The sequence below is a fragment of the Rattus norvegicus genome, chromosome 17 (genome assembly GCF_036323735.1).
Source record: "Rattus norvegicus strain BN/NHsdMcwi chromosome 17, GRCr8, whole genome shotgun sequence".
NCBI classification, from domain to species: Eukaryota; Metazoa; Chordata; class Mammalia; order Rodentia; family Muridae; genus Rattus; species Rattus norvegicus.
Window position 1 is genome coordinate 10,279,562 of NC_086035.1, and position 14,076 is coordinate 10,293,637.

The 14,076-nt window shown below is 48.6% G+C and overlaps 1 protein-coding gene across 3 annotated transcripts in view; it reads right to left on the bottom strand.

Annotated features, from left to right (window-relative positions):
- Cplx2 (complexin 2) overlaps positions 1-14,076 on the bottom strand; it is a 73,302-nt gene that overhangs the window by 54,889 nt on the left and 4,337 nt on the right. For 2 of the 3 annotated variants that reach the window (XM_039095303.2, XM_017600440.3), the window contains exon 2: positions 8,089-8,168. The exons of the other annotated variant lie outside the window; for it this stretch is intronic. The gene's annotated coding sequence lies outside the window, so the exon portion shown is untranslated. The remainder of the gene's footprint in view (positions 1-8,088; positions 8,169-14,076) is intronic. 3 annotated transcript variants of the gene reach the window in all.

Genomic DNA, 14,076 nt, shown 5'->3' on the forward strand with positions numbered 1-14,076 from the left:
CACACCTTCTAGAAATTTCCATTTTCTAGGATAAATGACCCTAATTTACATATTTATACCCTGTGCACCACAGCATTCTCTCTCTCTCCCTCTCCTTTCCCTCCCCAATCCCCCTCTCTGTCTCTCTGATGAAACACAAGTGGCTACTTAGCCCTTCTCTTTACCCATTACCTCCACCTTCACCACACTTAGTTCATGAGAACAACTTCTAGAGGCCAAGGTGGTGATTGGTAAGGGGGGAGGGGCAGACTCTTTTTCTTAAACCATATTCCCTATGGACACCCAATCCTTTCATTACATAGGCTAGAGGATTCATAGGGTTCAACACAGAGCAGGCTATTGGAGGTGGGGATGGGAAGCTCTCGTTCCTTTCATCAGAGATATGCAGAAGAGAACTGACTGACTGCACTTGAGAGTTCCTGGTGGGACCCTAGACTCACTGCCTCCAGACCCAATGGAGCAAAGGAAGAGAACTGACCTCAGTGGAGGCCTTATGGTGCACTGGCCCCTTAAGTGCAAAGTCTCGTGGATGTCAGAGATTGTTCTCCAGCTCTTCCTACCTTTTAGGACACCCTGCGTCAAATGTGCAAATGAAGAGTTGCTCCCACATCGTGACTATGAGGAGTCCATTGCTGTGTGAGGATATTGGGTCCTGCCTGAGACACTCTGGGAGTCTAAGGTCACCTCTGGACACCCCAGACACTGGTTGCAGGTCATGGTCCTTGTACAGGATGCAGGCTCAATGAATATATGCTTTCACCAATTTCTCCATCTTGAATAGCCAGGAGGCTAATGAGACTACTTCTGGCCAGTGGCTGAGATGAGAATCAATGGCTATGACTTCCAGGCTGAGGTGTTTAAAAACAGGAGGGTCCTCCACGTCTTCCTTCCCCTGCTGCGTATGATGAAGCCAGTCTGCTTCCCAGAGTTGCCACATGGAAGGAAACTCTCCTTGTTTCACAGGTGATGTCAGGTGAGAGAGAAATGACCACTACTGTGTCAAGCCACTTACAACTGGCCTTTACTGTCACCTTACTGTCACCACGGTATGTCCTAGCCACTGTCCACAGTAGCCCCTCCTCTGTCACTGCCACAATACCATGTCAAGCATACTGTGCTAGCTTCTCTATAACCCAGCAGAGTGACTCCTAGGAGCCTGAAGCCCAAGGGAAGCCGACAAGAACCAACGAGTGTTTAGAGCAGAGAGGGTCGGTATTGTGACAGGACTGGAAAGGGTCCTGTGCATGTCCAAAGAAGGGCGACAAGGCAGAGGGAGGGAAAGATTATGGAAGACTTTCTACAGGAAGTGATATTTTAGCCGAGTTAGAGTGGACAAACAAGTAAATGTAGCAGTGACCATCTGAGACATATTGTTCAATCAGCACAACATTAATATTTTTTGTTAATTGATAACATTTAAGAACAAATTTCTTGTAGAAGTCTGGATTTGACATTTTGCTGTAAAATGAATATAATAAAATCAAAACTGAATCAAAACAAAACTTGATTTCCTGGTTCTCAAGTGTCAACTCTGAATGAGACAGTGTCAAAAGACTGGTCACGCCATTTGGATTTCCTCAGTCACGTGCATCTTAGACCTTCAGCAGTGGGGTCGAGAGCCACTGGTTCAACTTCCTTATCTTCCCTAGATCTCTAGTCTAGAAGATACTGGAAGCCTGAGGGGGTCAGGAGCCTATGCACTGGCCCCTGATTGGAACGGTGACCATGGTGTAAGCCAAAGTGATTGAAAGGAGACCCCAGGAACTGTCCCTGAGAGTCAGGCTCAGAGAATCACATTGTTGGGGCTCCCTTGGCTCTTCAGAAGGGACCACTACTGGCTTGGGCTTTCTGGAGCACCTCCTTCCTTCCTTTGGTCTCAGCCTTTCCTCAGTGTGAGTGCTGCATGTTGTCTGACCTAGCTTTCACGATTTCTCCTGGCCAGGTGTACACAGCCACGCCCACTGCGCTCCCCTGAGACTGAGACTCTCAGGCTCATCTGTGACTGATGTATCCCATGGGAGACCTCAAAGTTGCCATCTCAGCTCCTCTTCCAGAGCGCCGATGTTTCTTTGACGTCTAATCTTGCTGGGCCTGGCAGCTAGTCCTCCCTCTGAGTCCACAGGCATCTAATGACATCTGGGAATCCCCTTTATAAAGACCAGCACACCTTGTATCTGATACTTATTGTCAACATAGCTGAGTTTATATAAGACCCTTCGGGGGCTGATGTGAATGGTTTGGGGTCCTTCTTCAGAATGCTAAGCTGACTCAGGCTACCTTTTCCTGACCTCCAGCTCCCTCCTAGGGGAACCTTCCAGTCATTCTTTTTAAGATCAGCCTTGCTAGATATCAGTGGCCTGAGAGCTGTTCCAGGCAGCCCTAACTTCTAGCCATGGTCCAGGCCCTACCAACTTTCAGCCAAGCCACTGTCTTGGTCCTTAGACCTCTGGCTCAATCATGAAACTCTAGAAGCTCACTTCCCCAGCGATATTCCTCCTTCTCAGGAGCCTGCATGACTCCCTCCAGGAGATGCCCCGAAAGAATGGCAGTGTGCTAGTGAGAGACATCCCTGCCTGTGGGCTAGCACGGGCTCTGAGCAAAGGGACTACTACAGTGTTCCTGTTCCATTAGTGTTTCCTCAGTCAAGGGCTGTCTTCATCTTTCTGACTCCTGTACATTTAGCTTATAGTGCCCCACAGTTTGTACCTATCAAGAAGATTTGCTTCACCATATCATCTTTAATATAGATGCTTTTAAAAAAGGAACACGAGAGGGCCGAGAGAGATGGCTCAGTGGTTAAAAAGCACTGGCTGCAATTCCAGGGGACTCAGGTTCAATTCCTAGCACCCACGAGACAGCTCGCAACTGTCTGTCACTCCAGTTCCTGGGGATCTGACATTCTCACACAGCGGTACACACAGGCAAAAACACCAATGCACATAAAATAAAATGAAAAATATCATTAAAAAAAAAGAAACACAACCAACAATCCTGTATAGACCCTTCTTGATTTACGATGGGGTCATATCCTGATAAATGTATTGTAAATTGAGAATATTGGAAGTAGAATCACATTTAAACACCTTCTTTATGGAGTGCCTCAGCTTGGCACTGCAGATCATGGTGGAGTATTGTGTTGCTCTTTGTAACTGGGTGGCTGACTAGGGCCTGGGCTCTCCGCCAGTCGGGCATTGCTGGAGACAGGCTCACACAGCATACTGACAGCCCAGGAAAAGATCACAGTTCAAGATTCCAAGTATTATTTTGTGTGTGTGTGTGTGTGTGTGTGTGTGTGTGTGTGTGTGTGTCCTTGTGTGTATGTGCTAGACGACAACTTGGGTGTGGCTCCTTAGATAGTGTCTGCATTTTAAAAGAATTGCTTTCATTTATTTATTTTCATCTTTGTTCATTCGTGTGCTTGTGCGGAGGTCACAGGGACCCTTAGGAGTTGGTTCTCTCTTTCTACCATATAGGTTTTGGAGACTAAGCACAGGCTGTGAGGCATGGAGCCTGGATGCTTCAGCCATCAAACTGGCCCCAAAGATGTAGTCTAGGCCAACCTCAAAGTCAAGCTCCTCTGGCCCCTGCTCCATTACCATGCTCTCCCAGTGTGTGTCACCGCAACTGGCTTTTTTGTTTTTTAATATCTTTTTTTCTTTAGCCTAGGACTGGGCACTTGCTTTGCTTCAGTGAGCGAGCTTGGCTTCAGGTCCACATCCATAAGAAAGTTGGAGCGAAGAGAAGGAAATAGGATCTCCAAGTTTTGACCATGATTGATGTTTTATGTAGATTATCCCCCAGCTTTGTTCACTTCCTACCTCCACGATTTCTACCCTACGAGTACTATTCATTTACTTGGCAATTCTCTTTACACTGATTTGCCTTTTTAAAGAATGCACAATTTTATCCTCAAAGAAAGTGCTACATTATTTCCATAAATTGGAGTTTGATAACATGGCTTCCACATTTCTAATATGCATCGATTGTGAGCTGTTATAAGAACAGACGTGACTCTGTGTACCACGCAAAGTCATCTGGCCTGGCATCAATCCTGTGCGTGCCAGCCTTCAGGAAGCTGCATCTCAGCTAAGACAGCACACACTCCTGGGAGATTGCTCTGCAGACAAGAATAAGAAGCTCAAAAGCTTCCTTCCCGAAGTCCCAGAGGTCGGGTAGGTGAGGGATGTCTACTTCTGGGTGTTTAAGCCTTTTCAACTCCAGTGCCTTTCAAATATGTGCCTTTTAAGTCCAAGGACTCCTTTAAAAACAAAACTCTATACGAGAGTCCAGTATATAAAACAGTGAAAGCAGATTTGTGATTAAAATGGGGCTGGGAATCCAGGGCTGCTTTTGGGGGGTTTCCCTTCCACCAACGTTGTCCTACTAATATCTTCTGAGACCCCTTCCCAGAAGCCTGTGACTCACAGAGACATCAACAAACCCATAGTCTATTACTGTCCCTCGGTCCTATATTAACTTCAACTTTCTCTGTAGACTCCTGAGGGTCTGTGCTGTCCTTCCTGGTTGGGCCTCTCTGCCTTTGGACTTTGGCCACCTTGATATTTTGAAATGTTTTGTCTTGCCATCTTGAAAGATTCTGTTGGCTCTCTAAGCTTTGCTCTGACCTCATCGCTCATCCATCAGTTACTGATATAGCAGTGCCTGGTGCATTAGAGGGCACAGAGGGGGTGGGGAAAACTAGAAGATCGTTTCTCTCATGGGGTGGGAGACAGACACAGACATGCCCAGAATGCAATGAAAGTCCCCTGCTCACCCAAAACTCATCTGTTCCCCGTTCCCCAGATGCCTGTCTCTCTCAGGGCCCTGGTTGCATTCTGGGTAGCAACTGAGCCAGTTAAAGTTCCTCTGGGATGCTGGGTGCCATCCACGCCGTGATGCCAGAGGCTAAGCCCATCCCCACCATGGTCTTGAGACATCGTTCCTTTCAGCAATGTCTCTCACACTCTGGAGTCAGAGTCACAGCTCACATTTTCATCCCGAGTATACCAGCAATTGCCTGACTCCTGACCTTGGCCTGCTTTCTCCTCTCATCACTGAGTTTGTTTGATCCCTCACTAGGAGGTCCTGATCCCTCTGAAGGTGGGGGGGGGGCTCCTAAAGGGAGCTTGGCCCAATAAGACAGGAACCTGTTGGACAGAATTTCATTAAGTTGTAAATATTTCTAATGATAGTCCACCTCACCGTACCCTCAACCATACCAACACTACTACACACTTCTCTTAGTCTTGAGTATGGCCTGGTCCTTTTTGAGATACCCTGAAATATCCTTAGAACATCATCTTGGGAGTCTTCCTCGTGCTATAAGGCTAGATCTCAGCCCAGCACAAGTTCTAGAAAGGCTTGTCTTGGTGGGCCTTACACATTATTAAGTTCAATATTGCACAAGTCACGGTTGCCAAGTCAATTAAATAACTCTGTTCGCTAGCTGGGGCCACTTGCTGCTTATTCACACTAAGCCAGACTGTTATCAAGACAGAGAGAGAGTCCAGCAGCGAACTGGATATGCTCTTGACTCTCCGGAGCATTTTCGCTTTGCATCAAGATTCCAGTCATGGGGTTGGGGATTTAGCTCAGTGGTAAAGTGCTTGCCTAGCAAGCGCAAGGCCCTGGGTTCGATCCTCAGCTCCGAAAAAAAGAAAAAGAAAAAGAAAAAAAAAAGATTCCAGTTGCAACATTCCCTGAGCACAACACTTCCCTTGTGTGAAGGGCTGGAGAGGGGATCCTATGCTTCTGACCTTCTTCCTAAGGTTTGCTGTAGCAGTCTGAATGCTGGCACCTAGCAGTGGAACCTTTAGGAGATGGGGCCTCCCTGGTGGAAGGTCCCTGTGTGTGTGTGATAGGTCCCCCTCCAACTCCCAGACTTCACCAGGTGCACAGCTGTCATCCCACATGCCTGCTTCTGAAGTGGCTGGCAGGAGTTCTATGAGAGTGACTATTACCCCTCTCAGCCACCTCCTGGATTGAGCACCTCAGATGGCAGAGCTGGCTTGCCCCTCCCCCTGTAGGATCCGCTGTGGAAGGGTCTTGAGTCCTTCAGTCCCAGTCAGTTGTTTATGTACCCACAAGACTTCACAAAGCACCCAGTACAGACCCGCTCGGTATACAGACATTGTTTCATTATCCCCCACCTCTGTGACAATTAAATTGTCTAGGTCTCTGGGTAATCAATATAAATCTAGAGACCTTTAAGTGGCCAGCTAGAATGTAACTCAGTCCCAGACGCCAGAGCCATGCTCTTTGTGTCTCTCGCTGCTGTCTGTTAGAACAACTGGATATATTGTGGTCCCCAGTGCTTAAAGAGACACATTGTATATGGAGCAAAAAACGAGAGGATTAATGGTATTTTATGGAAGGGCTGAATCCCACCTGACTAGTTTATTAGAATTCTTCGAGAAGTGAACTATATAGGGAGATAAATGGTGACGTTCACAAAAAGCCTTTGTTAAGTTTCCATCCCAAAGCCTATTAATAAAATTGATTCATTATAGAATTGGGCAGAAGTGGGTGGCAAGTAGGAGGGAGCCTATTTTTACATGGATAGAGCACTGGCACAGAGACAAGAAGGAAGGGGGAGATAACGGAGGACTAGCGTTCTCCAGGAATTGCTACTGAGTTAGGTTTGACATAGCTCAGTCTACGGGCATTGAACACACAGTGTGTGCGAGCCCTGATCCAAACACTAGGCAGTTCAACTAAGGGAGATTCTGCTCAGCTCAGTGCTTAGAGGATCCAGGGGAGGCAGTGCTGAGAGGCCCCCATGTCGCCGGGACAGGATGCTCCTCAGGGGAACCATAGAAGGTGGTGAGGGAGCAAAGACCTCCGGGCTGTGGTCAACAGGCTGCTGGTAGTATCAGTTCTGTTACAGACTCTCTGTGGAACACTGGGTAGGTCCCTAACTCTCCTCAGTCAGTCTCTCTCTCTCTCTCTCTCTCTCTCTCTCTCTCTCTCTCTCTCTCTCTCTCTCCCCTATACAGTGACATGTTAGCTCTGATGGACCAGGAAGGTGGAATGCTCTGGGTGGAGAACACTGGCTTGAAACAGGAAACACCAAAGGGAAAGTCTCCGTTTCTCATAACCGAATTGCCCCCTCTGTGTCTGTTCCATGATGGGATTTCTATCCCTCGCCCCTCCCCCAACTATGAGGCAGAGAGCCATGAGGCTGTGGTGCTGGGGCTCAGAGCCCAGCCTGGGATTCCTCAGTTGTCTGTGAATGACTCAGTGTCATAAATAGCTCCCATCTGGATGAGCCACGGTATCTATAGCTTTCCAGCGAACCCTGTAACCACACACACTCTTTCTGTGCAAATATGTGGATCACTGTATGCTAAATATGAGGTGGCCTGGAGTCGGTTCCTCCTCTTAAAAGACTATTTGCTGGGAAACTCGAGGCTGTTTATTTAAAGAAGCAAGTTTACAACTATGCACATGGGATTAGTGATAGTGGGTGGTGGGAAGAGACACCGTGGATGGAAGGATGCTGGCGGTGGGGGAGGTGGAGCTTGGCCTGCCACCCTGCAGGAGATGAGGTCAGCTGCCCCATCCCTGGTCCTTCTGTCTTTGCAGAAGCAGGCAATGGACACCACTATTGAGATGTGGGGATGAAGACCGAGAGGAGGAGGGAGAGGAGGAGGGTACTGTAACTCAGCAGACAGAGCAAAGAGCTGATGGTGACTCAGCCCCACCTTCATTTCACCACACAAGGTTCATGAATTGCCTAGTTCATCTGTTAAACACTGACCAAGTCCCCGTGTGCACTGGCTCCTGGACCACAGACAAGAAGAGTAGATTGGAACTCAGCCTTAGTCGCCTGCCAGTCCTGTGCACTGGACTGTTTTCTAAGATTCAGTCTTCTCATCTGAAACTAGGGAGAACGCCCACCTCGGGCTTTGAGAGGAAGCACTTGATAAGATAACGCACCGAAGATGAAGCCTGAACCATGGCACCATCCCCCTGACAGAATCATCTCACTCTGGCTTAGAAGAGAAGGAAAAACCCCTTTGATCTTATTCCCGGGCAAGAGGCTCCCTGAATGCTACCCACGGTTATGACCTTGGGTAGTGTCCTTACCTGTGCTTCCTGGATGAGCCGGGATGCAGGATCCTCAGGCACCAAGCAGGGTAGATAGCATGTCAGAGATGCTTGACTTCCTAGAGAAGGAGAGGATTTGGAGCTGAGAGTATAGCTAGGGATTGGGCTTCCTAAGTGAACGTGACATCCAGTGTCCTCGGTCACTATGGTCTCCAGCCAAGGCTACGGCTTTTTTCCGGTTCTAACAAAGGGCTGAGTAGGATGGGCCTCTGTCTGGCATCAGATCAAACTCCTGGCGCCTTCTCTACTTGACCTGCTAGCAGTTGCCCATCTTGTTTACTGGCTCAGGAAACGCCTGGATGGTGCCACCAGGGTGTCTGGTGTCCACAGATACATTTTGTTGTCGATCATGTCTGGTTTCCGGTTCTGGCTTTGGGGCTATCTCCTGCATCTCTCTGAGTCTCTGCTTCCTCGTCTGTATAATGGGGCTTTGATGGTGCCTACCTCCTGTGTGTAAACTGGACCCTGGCTACAAAGGCACACAGATGAGAGCCCCTCAAACCCTAGTTACTTCCCTCCCTTTAGTCCTGGCAGTGCCAATCTTGCCGTAAGATGCCAGTGTTGGCTCATCTGTGTCTGTTTCCCGGCCTTTCACAAGGTCTGGCAATGTCAGCGTCCCGCCAGTGTTTGCTGACTGAGCCTGCTCCCATGGTCTGGTGGACCTGTCTTGACACACTGAGGATTAGAGAGGTTCAATTTAACGGAGAGCGGAGGTGGGAAGGCAGTTGGCACGATGGCCCAGGTCACATGGAGGTATGCGTGGAGCTCTGATCCCAAATCACAGTCCCTGAACTGTCTATCCAGCTGCTGAACTCAGGGCCTGGTGGGCCTCTTCTTGGCTGACAGCCAGAGGTGTTGAGGGGCCCGCAACATCTGTGTACCCACTTCCTCCCATCGTAACCTGTTCTTTCCCCCTGGACTCTTCCTGTCCTCTTTCCAGTAACAGTCTCACTTCAGGTGCAACTATCATTTAACGAAGTGGGATCTGAGGTTCAGAAGGATGAGGGGCTGCCCAGCTCACAGAGGTGCACTGTGTGGTGAGACAGGGGATCCCACAGAGAGGACTCTAGATCCTTTGTTTCCGTTAGTCTGTCCTTAGCTCTACTGACCCCCTCCCCCATCCTGCACGACTATGTTAACCTTCACCACACACAGCTTCAGCCGCTAACCCCACAGTTGGAATAGAGGCTCCATCAGGCTGTTCTCCAGAACCCGGGACTGAGCAGGCTGCTGTAGGTGTCTGATGGATGAGTGGATGAGTGAGAATACCAGGCCATGTTCTAAGGCTGTGGGTACAAAAGTAAAAGGGATGGGTGTGATTCCTACTCTCAGGGGAAAATTGGCAACTGGATTGGATCCATGGCCAAGTTACTGTTTTCTGATTGGATGGGGTGGGCAACGGGGCTGTGTGTGTGTTTGGGGGCGAAAGAGGGACAGAGGGACTGCATTCTTCCCAGGAACTGCATGTAAGTGCAAATGGTGACTGGTGTGTCTTTGGGCTGGGCCACCTGGGTGCAGGGTCAAGTACCTGACCTTTGAGAAGTCGACAAATTAAAAATGGGTGGTGCAGTTAACTGCCTGGTTTCAACATCCTACTGAGTCCAAAACAGCTAGTACTTTAAGTGCTAGCACATAGTAGGTGCTGGAACACAGTAGGTACTTAGTCAACTGTTGAGTGAATGGGTGAGTAGGCAGAGAGTAGGTCAGGACCTGTGCTAGCGAAAAGTGTCAGCTTTCGCACTGACTAGCTCCTTTCGAGGGCTACCCATCCTAACTGCTCAGGGGAGGGTCTCAGTTTCAACACTCTGTCTCGAACATCTCACTATCTGACCAGTCCAGAGTCACAGCTTCCTTCTGCAGAAGATGACAAGATAAGGACTTGACCCACAGTTGAAACTCAGATCTGCCCTGGCCTTCTCTAGAAGGGAAAAGCTGCCAAGAAGGCAGCCAACTGAAATACGGCAAGAGTCCTACTCTACGGCAGGCTTGTCAAGGCTAGCCCTCTCTAGGAGGAGCAGGAGCTTCCCTGAGAAAATGAGCTGAGGGCTGAAACTTAGAGAGACCAAGAGGAATGCAAAGGGCTTGTCACATAGAGGGAACACCATCTGCAAAAATCATGGAGTATGTGTGGTCCAGTAGGGGAATTTGGAAGCATGTGGCTGGACTGGAGGCAGGGTCCTTGAGGCCCACTTGGAAGGAGCCTTAGAGAAGCCAGGGAGAGAACCATTGAAGGGCCTCACATTTGTGCCTCTGAGTAGTGGGGGATGGGATTTGAATGTGGAGGAAGGTGGGAGCCTGGGAACATCTTGCCACGTTTTGGGCAGTGAGAGGCATGGAGATGGGAGAAGCAGAAGCAGGCTTTGTGCTTGATGAGGTGTGGGTTTGGATAAGAAGGGACTCAGCCTCCTGGGCTGGGTGGGATAGAGACATGGGAGAGGTTGTAGAACTCCCACCCTGGGGAGATCTCTGAGTGGGCTCTGGTCCCAGCCCCAGCTCCTGTCCCAGGCTCAGCAGCTGTTAGAGTGTTGCCCAGTGGCAACCTCACAGTGCTGACCTTGGTAACACCAGCCTCTAAGGGCTCCCATCACCCCTGCCCATACTGGTCACTCCATTTCTAGCCTGCAACCTTGCTGCAGTTCCCATGATCCAGGGTATCCACACTTTCTGTTTCTTCTGCTTGGTGCTGCATGCCTGTCCCATGGCCAGCACTTTTTTGTTTTTTTTTTAATGGAGATGTTAGCTTCACTACCTCTTCTTGGATTCTTCCCCGAACGCTTTTGTTAAACAGGCCCATTCCGTGTTACGTACCCCCTTCCTTAATTCTCTTAGAATTTATAGAACCTGGCAAATCTTTTTTTTTTTTTTTGTTCTTTTTTTCGGAGCTGGGGACTGAACCCAGGGTCTTGCGCTTCCTAGGCAAGCGCTCTACCACTGAGCTAAATCCCCAACCCCCTGGCAAATCATTTTATGTGTTTGTTTTCTTTCTCCTCATTAGACCTGAGCTCTTTGAAGGCCAGGCTCTTATCCTGGCCCAAGAATGATGGCTCAGGAAGACCCTTCTGACTTTGTGTTTGCACATTCGGGAAACAGGAGGATATATTTACGATACAGGGTTACTGACAGCATTGAAGAGACACTCGTACATGGCCTGCCAAAGTCAAAATGACCCCAGGGATCTCACCAGTCTTTCTCCTCTTTATAGATTATGATGTCGAAACTCAGAGAAAGATGGGACAGGTCACACAGCTCAACTAAGAAGTGGTGGGATGGGCTTCTCTGCTGTTGGAGAGGTGCCTGGCCCTGTACCCTGCTCTGAGTAGGCGTTCAGCATTGAGAGCTGGCTCTCGGCCTCTAGCCATCTGCTGCTTGAACTGAAAGACCCTACTTGCTTGCCTGGCTGTCACAGTTTCCCAACGAGTCAGCCACAGGAATTCTAATGGCTCTGTGTGTGTGTGTGTGTGTGTGTGTGTGTGTGTGTGTGTGTGTGTGTGTGTGTGTGTGTGTAAAACACAAAGACCTGCCTCTTGCAAATGGAGAAATGTATTTTCTCTGGACTGGCAATTACCACACTGAAGTCTCGGCAACCGTTTTCATCTTGTAGGCACATTACCAAGATTAACTTCTGAACACTATGAAGTGGTGCTTGTTGTGGATTGAGGGAGCAGAGAGGGAAGTGCACACATCGGTGTGTTTTATCATAAGAGAACCTGGGGTTTGGAGGGACTCAGGACAAACCTCTCTAGCTGTTTGATCTATTTTATGCAGGGTGTTTGCTCATTGCCTTTTTAAACGCATTAATTGTCTTAAGGATTCAAGGTTTCTGATGTTTCCTGTTCCATTTGGTCTCTGACTCAGCAATGTATTATATAAATATTTACTGAGAATATACCAGGAATTCTTATAGGCTGTGAGGATGTCACGGAGGAACAAAATATAACCTGCCGTTGCCGTCCTACAGACACCAGGGAGACAGATGGCAGAGTCCTGCTGGTAACTGGCTGTGTGAGTGTGGGTAAATTCCCTTCCCTCTCTGGGCCTTGGGGTTCTGTTGCCCTCCACTATTAGACTCCCTCTTGAAGCATTCTGATAGCCCTCACTTACTATAGAACATGACAGCCATCTCCAGCCTCTGACTGTAAGTCCTCAGAGCTGGGGTCTGCATGTGCATCTTGCTGGCCCTCTCTCTTTTGCCCTCTAACCACACTGCACATGTGGTGCATGTGATTGTGTTTGTGCATATGTTCTCTCTCTCTCTCTCTCTCTCTCTCTCTCTCTCTCTCTCTCTCTCTGTGTGTGTGTGTGTGTGTGTGTGTGTGTGTGTGTCCCAGAGGTAATGTCAGGTGCCTTCCTCACTTGTCTTTTGCCTTACTTTTTTGAGACAAAGCCTCTCACTGGTTTGGGAAGATTATCTGGTCAGAAAGCCCCAGAAGCTTTCTGTCTCTACCTCCCCAGCACTAGGATTCCTTGTGCACACAGCCACACCCAGCTTTTTAGCTGAGTGCTGGGAATCTGAACTCAGGTGCTCATGCTTACACAGCAAGCACCTTATGAACGAACCATCCTCCAGCCCTCAGATGTATTCTCTGAGTGCCAGGGCTCCCTGAATATCTCATTGTTTAATCCTTACTGAATCAATCCCCTTGAAGGAGGGACTTGGATTCATAAGAATATGGAGGTCACAAAGACAACTTCCCTGAATTTACCAAGTGTCTCCGTGGAGGGCTGGGGTCTGTGCTAGGCAGTCTAGACCCCAGGTCATGCACTCCTCTCTGCCACTATTGCCTCTGCCTGTCTACCAGTTTTGCCCCTCTCCTTCCCCAAGAACAACCTGACACCTACCCACTGCCTGTGTAGGGGTTGGTCTTATGCACTATATGTTGAGTTCTGTACCCCAAGATCAGGTTGCAGTCAGGACATGGACATTGTATTGACCATGTACTGTAAAGAATGCTCCCCAATCTCTGATTGGACAATAAAAGGCTGGAGCCTGTGACTGAGCAGGAGAGAGAGGAAGGTGGAACTTGAGATTGAGTAGGGGGTCTCAGGTGGGAACATGAGGAGAAAGGAAAAGGTAGAGGAAGAAGGAGGTCCCCATGAGGCAGGATGGATCATAAGCAGAGACCATGAGCACAAGGCCAATAGGAGCTCACATTGAGGACAAACATGAAACAGAGCAAGTCTTACTTGGCAAGTAATGGGGCATTTATCTGGTTATTAATAGCTTAGCCAGGTTATAACAGTCTTGGGACCTGCCCAGTTTAGGTTTGTAGCTTGTAAATAAATAAATTCTGATGTCTCTGTGTTGTTCACTCGGGAGGTAAACAGGAAAGAGCAAGGCAGAAACCCATAAAATTTCTTTAATATTTGGCACCCAACATGGGACATAGACTCCAAGCCTAGAAAACTCTTGGCTAGGAAAGTGATTTCTTAGTCAAAGAGTGGGAGAAGACCAAGAGACCTCAGTCTGCCTCCAGGGGACCTCCTAGAAGCCCCTTTGAGCAAACCCTTCTTTGTTTTGCTTCCTGGAGCAAACCTTTTGCTTCAGTGATACAGCCCATGTTGGCCCTGGCCGTGGGGTGATGCTTTTTTCAGAGTGTGTGTGTGAAGTGTGCTTCCCCACAGACATGACTGTTTTTTGGACACCAGTTCCATGTCACCGTTTCCACATCTGTCTAAGTGTTTTTCATAATTGTCTTTGCATTGCTTTCAATGATGGTGTCTACTCTGAGTATGTGAGCCCCAGGGAAGCAGGTGTCGCATGTGTCCAGTTATTCAGTGTCACTGGTACCTACAATGCTTGATGTGGAAGAGCTAGTCAGTGACTAAGTGTCTTGAAGGAAGAGTAGAGTCCCTCTGAGGCACTCTGCATGGCATATCTGGATCTGTTAGCTCAACCTAACATCACAGGTGCACGCTTACTATCTGTTACTGGCTTTGCCCATGGAATCTTCTGCCCAGGCATGAGGC